This window comes from Silene latifolia, chromosome X, assembly GCF_048544455.1.
Source record: "Silene latifolia isolate original U9 population chromosome X, ASM4854445v1, whole genome shotgun sequence".
Classification (NCBI taxonomy): domain Eukaryota; kingdom Viridiplantae; phylum Streptophyta; class Magnoliopsida; order Caryophyllales; family Caryophyllaceae; genus Silene; species Silene latifolia.
Genome location: NC_133537.1, coordinates 137,227,542 through 137,241,889, shown reverse-complemented (window position 1 = coordinate 137,241,889; position 14,348 = coordinate 137,227,542).

Here is a 14,348-nt window from a genome sequence, read left to right as displayed (position 1 = left end):
AGGCTCCAAACGCTAGAAGGGGAAATGATCCCGAGATCCTGGAATGTAACTCATTTAAAATTATTCCATATGTAAAGATCAGGCTACAACCAGGTATAAATTCAATCACTATTCAACCTAACGTGCTACGTGATAAACTACATGTTTTACATGCCCTGTCTGTATTTTATATCTGTTCAAACTAACCTATCTATTTACTTTTTGAATCCTGAACAATTATACATAATAAAAGATCATATGCATAAATATTCAGGATTGAGGGCTACTCTACTATACATTCCTGAAACAATAATTTCTTTGCACTTAACTGTGCCTGACGAGTTGGTAACCGCCACCAGATATAGTAAAAAGTCAGGACCAATCAGGCATGAAATAATTGCCGACGACTAGGTTTATCCCACGGATTACAACCTTGGACGCAAAGAAGACATGTGTAAGGGTGTTCTCTCCCAAACACTTAGTCTAAAATGCCCTCTTGACAGTCGAATACCAAGCCCTCCAGGCTAGGCGGGGGACATAAGCCCTCCGACAGTTTTTCCCACCCCTTCAACCACTATAGCAAAAAACTATACTTGGTTGAATTACTCATGAATAACAATATAAAACGAAAATAATGTGCAGGTCATTCAAATGAAATATTTGACAGACCCAACAGGATGAAACTCACAAATCAAGCAAAGTCAAAAGTGAAATCAGCCAAAAGAAGGCCACCATGCCTATATCAATAAAAACCTTTACCCCCTGGGGCAAAGGCGCCAAAATATTCATAAAGGCTAGGTATAGTCTCCCTGACCCAAGACAGGAAAATACAAATATTGTTTGTCCAGAGACATCCCCCCTGGATGGGCCAAAATACCAACTGAAAAAATATACTACAGTTTCTCCTTAGAAACAGCAGCAGCATCAACAACCTGCTCCCCACTCTTAGCCAGATCAGCGTCAACGTCCTGCTCCCCTAGAGAGTCGACCTCCTGTTCATTCTCCATATTATGCAGGTCAGGATACTTTGAGGCAGCAAAAGCCATCTCAGCCTCAGGGTTCCACTTTGCCCTGGCCTCGACAAGTTCTGACATAGCATCCGCCCTTCCCTTGATATAGAAGTAGAGGGAAGCATCATCCAGCTTGAACTCCAAGTCATCCCTCTCTTGGGTGAGCTCCTCATTTCTGTCCAAGGCCTCCTACAACAGCCGCTTGCTCGAAACTGCCTCAGTCTTAGCAGCATCCCTCTCAGCCTGCACCCTTATCAAGTCAGCAGCTTTAGCAGCCAGGTCAGCTCGTGAAAAATCCAGCTCAGACTTTAGCCTATCATAATTTGATCTCATCAGATCAATTCTGGCTACCAAAGAAGTAGCCTGATAGGCATTATATAGACAGGTCGCAGCACCCTGATCAAAAATAGAGAGAAAAGAATGAGTAACTTACCCTAATAATAGAAAACTACCAAAACAAAATACACATGGAAATTGTTCCAACCTACGTCCCTTACGACAGCTAATGCACCAGCCAAGAGGCTGACTGAATGATCCACTGAAGCAACTGCCTGAGTAGTAGTCTCAACAGGGTCAAGGGTGAGCATGACATATGATTTAGAAGCAGCATAATCCCTGATCGTCACCCTAGCAGCCTCCATATTGTCCAACCTGCTCTCACCTCCCGACCAAGGCGTAAACATCAACATCTTCAATTTTCCTTTTTTGGGCCAAATTTGAACGTGTTTCGTTGGGGCAAGCAGTACAAAAGTGACCTTGGCGAAAGATCGATCTGTTCGATCAAGTCAATAACAGGGTCAGCATCCCCGCTTCCCTGGGACCCTTCCTCCTTAATCTTAGCCACCTAAAAGGTCACCATACCAAACCTGGCAAGGCGAATAGACGACACCGGTGGCCGCAACACGAAATACTTTGTATCGACAATATAAACCCGACATCATCGTAAAGCCTAAGTAAAAAGAAAGGAAAGATTAAGATAGACTTACTCGCCCGAGGTAGTGGCACTAGCAGCCTCTGAAGTTTTAGCCGCCCAGGAGCACCGTCGGCCTTCAAACAATGAGGAAGGTGACCAACCCCACAACAGAGAGGCTGGACCTCTCCAAAGGAGGAATAGCGAGGAAAGCGAGAAACATTGGGAGTGGGATTCTCGGTTTGAGAACCCGTCATCAATCGCACACATAAGAGGTATGACTTATTATAATTTTTATTTTTTACTAACAAATAAAACATGCAGGGCAAAGAAAGAAACCAAAAGACTCACCAAAGAACGCAGCCTCATGATTCAAATACGCTAAGTCGACCCACGAATGGTCCCGACAAACATGTACCAAAGAGCCCAACCTTTATCATGGCCACTTTGTCCAAATTACTCAAAAGAGGAGTAGTAGACGCCCGACCATAAAACTTATACGGCCAGGACTGTTTGTTTTAACAGCATAACAGGTCTTCAAATCGTCAAGAGAAAAAGAAATATTGTGTTTTTTACAAAGATTCTCAATGGAACATACAACCTTTCACACCATTGGCATTAACTGATAAGATGGAACACTGATCTCCTTGATAACCTCAACCATAAGAGGAGAAAAAGGAAGCTTACACCGCCTTGAAAGCCCGATCATGGATGCGAACCAACCAGACAAGGACAAGCCCGGTCGGCCACGATAGGAGAATTCTCGGGATCCAGACTTCAAAGATTAGCAGGATGATCCCCTTATCCTTCAAAATCTTCTCAAACTCAGGCTTCAAACGGTTTGCAGGAGACTGATCCTCATTTAAAGCCTTCGTAGGCTTGAATTGGAAATCACCATGAAATATTGAGATCATCTCCAATGGAGAATCACTCGGCTTATTGATTGTGGGAGATGGAGCAGCAGAAGAAGTAGGCAGATTTTCAGAAGAAGTTTCCTAAGGATTTTGAGGAGGAGGAGTTGTAGGAACCGCTACCCTGGTAGATTTTTTCTTTGCATCCATTATTTGAAAGATTATGAAGAATTGATTAAAGATTGAAGAAGTTGGAAATTCAGAGAACTGAAGAAAAAGATTATCAAAGAGGGAAAATAAGAAGAGATTGCTTTGGTGAGTTCAACTTAATGAAGCACGCAGGTATTTATAATGAAGAGGATTAGGGTTTCAGCCGCAAAGGAAGTGGATAATCATTAAGGAAGTTGCAGTAAATATCACACGCGTCAGCAACTGCAGTAAAATAGCCGTTACAGGAAACTGACTAGGCAATTCTTAACCGTTGGGTAATCTTCCTAAAAATAAAGTTATCTCCTCGTTTTTTCATCCTGGCACACTGCAAATGAGAAGATAAGGGGCAATTGTTAGGCCTGGAAATCATGAGACCTTCCCGATCGGATCTCGCTTTGAACTCCGATTGCCAGGTACATCAGGGTGTCAGGCTATCAGGGCACATGAAGATAGGCACCAGGCCATGGAGAGGGCAACGGTCAAAATATCAGGACGATATTAGACCAAATACGCGTGTTATAAAGGAATTATATACGCATCATTAAGTATGAAGATTACGCAGTAAATGCAGTAATTAAGAGAGGAATAATTGGCAATTATTCCTGGTAATTATGGAGAATAAACCGCAATTAAGACCGTATCAAGCAGCCGTTCAAGGAGGAAGCCTATATAAGGAATACTTTGAAGATATTGGAGGCAAATCATTCACACGCAAGAAGAAGCATACACAATACATAGAGAGAAATAAGCATTGTTATAATCATATAATTATTCTCCCAAATTGCATATTGAAATCCTCTCCTGGCTTGGTGCCCGTGGTTTTTTCCCATTCAAGGGTTTTCCACGTACAAAATTACTTGTCTTATTGTTATTGTTGTTATTTCATTTATAGCTTATTATTGTACCCTGACGACCTGACCAAGAGACTATCTAGAGCTAGTTAACCTTACACAACTCTACCCTGACCTGATTTCGCCTTGCGCAAAATCCATACAAAACAGTATACAAGACTATGTTATGGTCAAGCCCTCAATTACGAATCAAGATTGTGGAAGAGATATTCAAGCGTTATGAGAAGACGAAGCTCGTCTAAAGGTTAATCAAGCTTGGATGATGAAGTAGCCTATGCTCGAAGATCTCCTAAGAAGATTAGAATAGTATAGGTGATTATCTCATAATGGTAACATAAGAATGAATTTCTTATACTGGCAAAGTTATAGCTTGACAGCTATAACATTACTTGTGAAAGAGCTCAATGTTATAGCTCTTCTACTATAAAATTGAGATGTTGAGTTTATATTACATGACTTAAGATGTTTTCAAAATTGTTTTTGAAAAATGTTTTTTGTTTCTTTTAAATGTTTTAGCAAAAGTATTTATTTAATAAGGAAGCCCATATTTTAATAGAGTGTGGTTTTATTTTGAACCTATGGTTAGTAATTATGCTGGATCAACTTATGAGTTGAGCCATATTACTAATTAGGGTTTTAACAAAGCATACTCTTAAACCCTAAAATCTGACCTAACTTCAAGCTAGGGTTTTCACGAAAAACGAGGCATATGGGCCGTGTTTGTTCCGTGTAAACCTAAGGGATACAAGCTATTGTTGTTAAGAATTTATTCTCTTAACATATCTTTTATGTTTTAGCTTGATTTGGTAATTTTGATAAAGATATTTTTGTTATGGAAAATCTTATCATATCTTAAGATTTATGGAAAAGATAATAGAGGAATAATTTATATTTTATCTTTTGGAATATTCTCTATTATCTCTTAGGATTTTAAGGAAATAAATTACAAAGATATGATTGTTTGCATATCTTATGTTTTGGCCATTAGGGTTTCTTGTTAAACCGTGTGCCATGTAAGACCTTCAAGCATAAATTGATTTTATTTTTAAGAGCAAAAACCGTGTGTTTCAAAACAAAGAAAACTGTTTTGCTATTTTCGAAAAAGGTCGTGTGTTGATAAACTCGTATATTCGTTCTTTAGTTATCGTTATAAGATAATAGTGCTCTATCGATTTCTTACTCGTTCATTAACGTGAACTTTTAGTAGAATCATTAAGTGCTTTCTTATTAGCGTAAGTTAGTCACTCGAGTATTTAACGGTACTCACTTGAGTTACAACTAGGGTTAGTTGTACGAGTTGGGTTAGTAAATTTGTAATCCGTAGAAAGGTACTAAATTTATTAATCGAGAATAGTGGACGTAGGTTTCGATTTGTGAAACAGAACCACTTCAAAAACTGTGTGTCTCTCTCTTTCGTTCGTTTGTTTATTTCGTTCTTGTTCGTTAGTTAGTTAGTTAATTAGTTAAAGTTTAATCAATAAACTTTAAATAATTAATTATACATATACAATCGAAAAAGAGGTAAAAGTTTTTAATCCTCAATTCGCTCCCCTTCTTGAGTATTTTGGATCGATAGACTCTTCACTTGTGTTCTCCTTTGATTGTTGCTATGCACCAGTCTGCTGGTACCTTGATATACTGATGATAGGTTGATGGTACAGCCTTGACATTATGGATCCATGGCCTGCCCAAGATTGCATTGTAGGATGATAAGCAATCCAGGGCTCCAAATTTCTCATAGAATGAGATACCTTTAACATAAGTAGGGAGATGGATTTCTCCTATTGTGCTTCTGGTTTCTCCACTGAATCCTACCAACACACTGGATTTCTTGGTGATTTGTTCTTCACCAATATTCATGGATTTCAGTACATTAAGCATGATTAGGTTCACTGAGCTGCCTCCATCTATCAGGATCCTCCTCACTGTAGCAGTTCCAATCTGCATTGAAATTACCAGGCCATCATGATGAACGTTAGGAATCCCTACCAGGTCACATTCACTGAAAGTGATTGATGGGACATGATCCGGTTTGCAGGGTGATGTAGTCCTTGGCGTCTTGGCTATCTTCTTTGCTGCTGAGCTGGTCAGGCCACAAATTTTCGATCCACCAGATATGAATTTTACTTCATAAATTGGAGTTGGTGGAGGAAGGTTGCAGTCCTGCTTTTGCTTCTGGTTCTCCTTGCTCTGATCTCTATTTCTTCCCTTTGTTCTGATCAAGTCCTTTAGGTATCCGGATTTCAACAGGTAGGCCACTTCTTTCCTCAGGGTGAAGCAATCATCCGTTGTATGTCCAATGTCCATGTGGAATTCACACCATTTGGAGTTGTCTCTCTTAGGGTTGGGATTTTCCACCTTCCTAGGTCATTTGACTGCTGGTCCCATGTTGTCAAGTCGCTGGATCAGGCCTGCAATATCAACACTGAAGTTATGTTCAGAAATAGGTGGGAAAACTTTAGCCTTACCTTGATACTGATATGCCAGGTTGACTTCTGAATGGTCTGGCCTGGAATATAGAGTAGGTATGTAATTGTTTCCTTTATTGCTCTTCCTATTGCTCTTTTCGTAGTTCTTTGATCCACTGGATGATCCGATTTTGTAGCTTTTATCTTCTTCCAGCCTGATATATGCAAGAGTCTTGGCTTGGACATCTTCGAAGGTATGACAGGGATGTTTAGTGAGTTCATTGTATAAATCACTATGAGGTAGTAGCCCTTGTCTGAAAGTCTCCACTGCTGTTCCAACGTCACACCTGGGAATGGACACTTTATTCTTGTTGAACCTAGCGAGGAATACCCTAAGAGTCTCCTCTGGCTTCTGTGTAATCCTGTAAAGATCACTGGACCGCTTCTCCAACTCCCTGCTGCTTGCAAACTGCTGGTTGAAGTTGTTGATCAGGTTGGCAAAAGAATGGATGCTCCCAGTTGGCAGGTTTATGTACCATTGCTGATGTGACTCATATTTACACACATTTAGTCCCCTAATTGAGCCTATTTTGCATACTAAGATAACATTCCATTGCCATTTTATCCGTTAAATGCTTTCTATTTTGCTTTCCTATCGCCTTGTGCTTGTTTTGTAGGAAATGAGACAATTAGGCGGAGATTCCCATCTCTTGAGCTTATTTGGAAGGACATTGACGATCTTGGTAGAACGAGTGTGGAAGAAGAGGCAAGAACTAAAGACCAATATTGCAAGAATAAGAAGTATGCGAGAGGAAGCATTCTGAACAGCAATCCGAGCGTCCAAAGCAGGAAGCCGCTCGTCCAAGTGCCCCAGAATCCGAGCGTCCCGACCCCCAGCCGCTCGTCCTACCTACCCAGAATCCGAGCGGATTACCCTTGTGTACGAGCGTCCCTCGGCGTCTTCAACAAGGATGTGCATCTCTCCAAAATACTTGTATTTCCCTACTTAGAACTTAGAATTGTTAATTACTAATTTAGCCTTAGTTAACCTAATGAGGCACTACTATATATACCCCATTTTGATGGTAATAAAAGGGGGCTTCCACATTAGAAAATCCTCTTAGAATAGATTAGGAGTAGACTAGATTAGATTACTCTTTAATCTTTCCACAAATTTCACATTAATCTCTCCTTAATTATTGTTCAAGTTTATTAATTTTGGGTAATTGAAGATTATTGGAGAATTGACAACTTTTCATCAATCAATCAAGTTCTCTTCTTTTATTCTTTGCTTTATTATTTGGATCATCTCAAGTTTGGTATAATTCCTTTACTCTTTACCTTTTTATTGTTTGTTTCCTTAAGCTCTTATCATGTTTATACTTGTTGTAATGATTAACACCATTAATGACATGTTTTCCATGATAATGAGTGAGTAGTCTCTTAACTAGGATTAGTGTGTAATTAGGGGAAACCAACATGGGGAATAATCATGCTTAATCTAATATGTTTTCATAATTAAATTGCTTGCTTGTTGTGATGTCAACCTATGCACATGTTATGTTTGATGAAATGCTAAGCCTATGAATCCTTGCATTTATAACCATCTCTTAACTATTCAACTTGACTTGTAAGATATAAACCAACTAGAGTCTTGTTAGACCACGCATAGAAGTGATTAGGAGGAAAGTAAGTCGACTTGTAGGTGTTGTACAATCTAATCGATTCGGCTCCGGGACCCAACTCTTCCTAAGAACCGTAAGATATAAACCAACTCGGTTCCTCTACAACATTAATTGCTTGCAACCTTGTGAACATGTTTGTATGATCAACCCCCATGAATCCCCCATGAACACATGATATCCTAGCACTTTTAATCATTTGTTTACATCCTTCATTCCATTGCTTGTTATACTTTATTGCTTGTATTAGTCTAGAACACAACTACAAACCCAAACAAATTGTGACACTAGCATAAATTGAGATAGATAGACTTAGACCCCAAAGCACACCGTCCCATGGATCGACCTCGACTTACCACTAACTAGTTGTTTGTTGAGTATTATAAGTGTGTTTTGATTGGGTGTACAACGACACGCTCACGTCAATTGCAGAGCAGGTCCTGTCAGGGTTGTTCCAAACCCTTTGCACATGCAAACATGCCTGAACTCACTTGGGATAGATGCAGCTAACATTTTCTGTTTATAGAGAGCTACATGATTCTGTGGATCTGTGGTCCCATCATAAATTTTCATAGGCAGAATCACAAATTTTTTAGGCAGATCCACTTTTGCTATTTCGTCTATAAAAGGCGAATCAGCATAGCTGTCAGGGGCAGCCTCCTCCAAGCTGGCCGGAACTCCAGGTATCTTTTCGAATTTTTCATTCAGTTTCTTGATCTCTTGGACTACTGCCATCATGATGGCTACTACGTATTCATCAGGTTTTTATTTGTTATTGTTTGGTTCGCCATCACCATCAACATTGATAAATTTAGAGCCACTTGGACTCCCAAAGCTGGAGAAATCAATGTTTTTGATGATTGAGGCAAATGGTGTTCCTGGCTGGAATCTAGAGCCTGCTCCTTGAGTTTCTTTTCCAGTTTTTGTTTCAGAGCTGACTCAGATTCTCTTAACTGAAGGATTTCAGTCTCGGTTTGGGCTACCTTGTCCTTCAGACCTTCCAACTCAGCAAGTTGCTGGAGAGCTGCGTTCAATTGTTCTTTGATTGTAGGCTGGGCCATTCTTGTAGGTTATTTGGATTTTTGTGAGATAAGAAAAAAAAAGATTTTTAAAGAGCTAGATGCCCCACGGTGGGCGCCAATTGTTTTGTATGGATTTTACGCAGGGTGAAATCAGGTCAGGGTAAGTCTAGGCAGGGTTAACTAGCTCGAACTTATTTGTGAATAAGCAAGGCAGGCTACGAAACAAGAAAAGTTAAGTAAGACAAACTGTTGGACCATATAAATATATGTTTATGTTTTGATGATGTCAAGAGTGCTTTATATTCTATATACTCGTTGCGCGTAATTGTTTGTTTAGTCCTTTTAGATTAGACTTACTAATCGCAAGCATTAAAGAATTGTGATGGAAGTATATAAGAACATATCGTGATCAAGCCCTCAATCAAGGATCAAGATATTATAAGCTATTAAAGTATTACTCAAGCATTCATGAGAAGATGAAGCTCATTTAAAGATTAATCAAGCTTGAATAATGATGAAGCCTACATTCGAAGATCTCCTAAGAAGATTAGAATAGTGTAGGTGGTTATCTCGTAATGGTAACGTAAGAATGCACTTTTTAGATTGGTAAAGTTATAGCCTCACAGCTATAACATTGCTTATATAAGAGCTCAATGTTATAGCTCTTCTACTATAACATTGAGATGTGAATTTTATATAATACACGACTAAAATGTTTCAAATTGTTTTTGAAAAATGTTTTTGTTTCTTTTAAATGTTTTAGCAAAAAGTATTTATTATGCAAGTGAGGTTATATTCTTATTGAGGATGGTTTTATTATAAGCTTATAATTAGTAATTATATTGAATCAACTTATGAGTTGAGTCATGTTACTAATTAGGGTTTCTAATATTACATACTCTAAAACCCTAAATCTAACCTAATGTCAAGCTAGGGTTTTCACGAAAAACAAGGCCTATGAGCCGTGTGGACTCTCGTGTAAACTTAATAATATAAGTTAAGTATTGTTAAGATTTTATTCTCTAAAATTATCTTAACATATCTTTTATATCTAGCATGATATGGTTATATATGATAAGATATTTTTGTTATGGAAAAACTTATCATATCTTAAGATTTAAGGAAAAGATAATAGGAGAATAATTGATAAAATTATCTTCTAGTTATTCTCTATCATTTCCTAAGATTTGAAGGATAGAAATAATAAGATATGATTTGTTTACATATCTTATATTTCGGCCATCTAGGGGTTTAAGGAAAATATATTAAGTATATATTTGATTGGATTATCTTATAATTATCCTATATCTTTTCTAAGAGATTGCTTAAATAAAATAAGGAAAGTTGTTATGATTTTTCCTTATTTTCATTCGGTATATCTAGGGTATTGAGGAAAGAATATTAGGTGAATATATGATAAGATAATCTATTAACAATTTACATCTTTTCCTAAGATTTTATGGATAAAAATAATAAGATATGATTCTATTTTCATATCATATTATTTCGGCCATATTAGGGTTTCAAGGAGACCGAAACTCCTCTCACCCTTGCTCCTCTTTACTATAAATACTTTACTCTTTGCTACATTTGAAAGTAAGACCTGTGAGCATAATTTTGATTTATTTTCGAAAATAAAAAACCGTGTTTTAAAGCAAGAAAACCGTTTTGTTATTTTCGAAAAAGGTCATGTGATTTATAAATTTGTGCATTCGTTCTTTCGTTATCGTTATAAGATTATAGTGCTTAATTGATTTCTTACTCGTTTATTAACGTGAACTTTTAGTAGAATCATTAGTGCTTTCTTATTAGCGTAAGTTAGTCACTCGAGTATTTAACGATACTCATTTGAGTTACAAGTAGGGTTATTTGTACGAGTTGGGTTAGTAAATTTGTAATCCGTAGAAAGGTACTAAATTTATTAATCGAGAATAGTGGACGTAGGTTTCGATTTGTGATGCTGAACCACTTAAAAAATCGTGTGTGTCTCTCTTCTCTTTCGTTTGTTTCGTTTTTATTTACGCTTTGTTTTAATTCGTTAATTAGTTGATTAGTTAATGTTTAACAATAAACTTTAAATAATTAATTACTTACAATCGAAAAAGTTGGCTAAGTTTTTTAATCCTCAATTCACCCCCCCCCCTCTTGAGTATTTCGGCTATTATTCTTCACAAACAAACAATAATAAGATAAGGAATTTGTACGTGGAAAACCCTTAAATGGGAAAAAACCACGGGCACCAAGCCAGGAGAGGATTTCACTATATTGTTGAGTAATTTAGCACAAATGATTATAAAACAACTAAAATGTTGTGTGAGAATGTTGTGTGCTAGAGTATGCGTCGTGTCTCCAAATAATCTTCAAGTGCTCCTTATATAGTCAATGCTGAACGACTGCCAAATCTTGTACTTAATGCTGAATATTCCTCCTTAATTGCTCGGATTAATGCTCCTTAATGCGCTTAATTATTCCCTTAATTGCCGGCTTTTATTACCAAATCTTCTCCATTAATGCTCCAATTATTATCCGAATATTGGTAATAATATCATCTTTGAATTGGTGAAATATTGTCCTTATATTTTGACCGTTGTCCTCTCCTTGGCTAGCGCCTATCTCTTGATGTCCTGATGTCTTGACACCTTGGTGGTCAGGACAGGGCGAAATATCGTCTTGAAATATCTGCGGATTTCCAGGCCTAACAACGGGGACAAAGGTGAAAGATTCTGACAACTCGTACAAAGCCCTCCAGACAGGCATAATCAAAACCCTCCAGCCAGGCTAAGGATAATAAGCCCTCCAGCCAGGCAAAAATCCTTTTATACGGGGACGAAGGTGAAAGATCCTGACAACTTGTACAAAGCCCTCCAGACAGGCATAATCAGAGCCCTCCAGTCAGGCCAAGGATCATAAGCCCTCCAGACAGGCAAATATCCTTTCAAAAGTACAACTATCGAAAAATAAGTGTAACCTTTGCAGCTATTTTTCAAATTTTCTGCAGGTTATGAAATATACATGATACAAATCGTGCAGGATATAAAAAACAAACGTGTCCCCAGGAGATGAACAACGTTACTGTTAGGCCTGGAAATCCGCAGACCACCCTGATCAGCATCTCATCTAAACCTGACTGCCAGGCTCTCAGGGTGCCAAGCTCTCAGGGCACATGAAGTTAGGCGCCAGGCCATGGAGAGGACAACGGTCCAAATATCAGGACAATATTTGATCATATCCACGTATATTAATGGAAATAAATACGCAGCATTAAGTATGAAGATTGTGCAGTAAATACGGTAATTAAGAGGGAAATATTCAGCAATTATTACCAGCAATTATGGAGAATATTCAGCCTTCAATGCTTGATCATGCAGTCGTTCAAGATAGGAAGCTATATAAAGAACACTTGAGAGATCTGAAGAAGAACATCATTCATACGCAAGAAGATATACACATATTACATAGAAATACAAGCATTGTTGTTATAATAAGAATATTCTCTCAAATCATATAGTGAAATCCTCTCCTGGCTTGGTGCCCGTGGTTTTTTCCCATTCAAGGGTTTTCCACGTACAAAATTGTTTGTCTTGTTATTTTTGTTATCTTGTTCACAGCTTAATATCGTACCCTGTCAACCTAACCAGAAATCTAATTAGAGCTAGTTAACCCTGCACGATATCACCCTGACCTGATTTCGCCTTGCGCAAAATCCACACAAAACAATTGGCACCCACCGTGGGGCATCTAGCTCTTTAATCCTTTTTTCTTATCTTACAAAAACTTAAAAACCTACAAAAATGGCCCAACCCACCGTTGAAGATCAATTGAATGCAGCTCTCCAAAAAATCGCTGAGTTGGAAAGCCCGAAAGAAAAAGTGGCCCAAATCCGGCAAATCCTGCAACCGAAAGAATCTGAGTCACCCTGAAGCAAAGATTGGAAAAAACCCAAGGGGGTGCTCTAGATTCCAACCAGGAACCCCATTTTCATCAATCATCAAAAATATTGATTTTTCCAGTTTTGGGAGCCCAAATACTCCTAAAATCACTAACGTAGATGGTGATGAAGAGCCGAAAAATGATGATAAACCTGATGAATCTACAACGGCTATCATGATGGCAGTAGTTCAGAAGATCAAGAAACTCAATGAAAAATTTGACAAGATACCAGAGTTCCCGCCAAAGTATGGAAGAAGTCGCCCCGATGACTATCTTTGATTCACCCTTCATAGACGAAATAGCAAAAGTAGACCTACCAAAGAAGTTCACAATTCCATCCATGAGGGTCTATGATGGAACCACGGATCCACAAAATCACGTGGCTCTTTACAAGCAGAAGATGTTGGTGTATCCATTCCTAGCGAATTCGAGACAAGTTTGCATGTGCAAGGGGTTTGGAACGACCCCCGACGGCGCCCCGCCCGCAATGGTACATCAATCGCCTCGCGATATCCACTCCTTTGCCAACCTGATTAACAGTTTCAACCAAAGAATTCGCAAGTAGCGAGGGAGTTGGAGAAACGATCCAAAGTGACCTTTACCGAGTTACACAGAAGCCCGACGAAACTCTCGGACATTCCTAGCAAGGTTCAACAAAGAAAAAGTATCTATACCCGGATGTGACGTTGGAACAAGAAAGGAGGCATTTAGACAGGGGTTACTACCACATAGTGACTTATACAATGAACTCACTAAGTATCCCCGCCACACCTTCGAAGATGTTCAGGCCAAGACCCTTGCCTTCATCAGGGTGGAAGAAGATAAAAGCTACAAGCTTGGATCACCCAAAGGGACCAAGGGATCATGAAAAAAGCAATAGGAAAAGCAACAGAGGGAACAATTACAGACCTACTCCATATTCCAGGCCAGATCAGTCAGAAGTCAACCTGACTCATGAGTATCAAGGTAAGGCTAAGGTTTATCCACCTATCTCCGAACATAACTTTTGTGTTGATACTGCAGGATTGATCCAGAGGCTTGACAACATGGGAACAGTTGTTAGATGGCCCAGGAAGGTAGAAAATCCAAATCCCAGAAGAGACAATTCAAAATGGTGCGAATTCCACATGGATATTGGACACACCACGGATGATTGTTTCACTCTGAGAAAGGAAGTGGCCTACCTGCTGAAATCAGGATACTTAAAAGACCTGATCAAGTCAAAAGGCAGGAATGCAAACCAGGATAAAGAAAATCAAGAGCACAAGCAGGATCGCAGCCTCCCTCCACCACCACCACTTTATGAAGTAAAATTCATATCAGGCGGTTCAGAGATTTGTGGCCTGACAAGCTCAGCGGCAAAAAAGATAGCCAGGACACCGAGGACCGTGTCACCCTGCAAGCTGGATCCTGTTCCAACAATCACTTTCAATGATTGCGACCTGGTGGGCATCCCTGATGTTCATCACGATGGCCTGATCATTTCTATACAGAT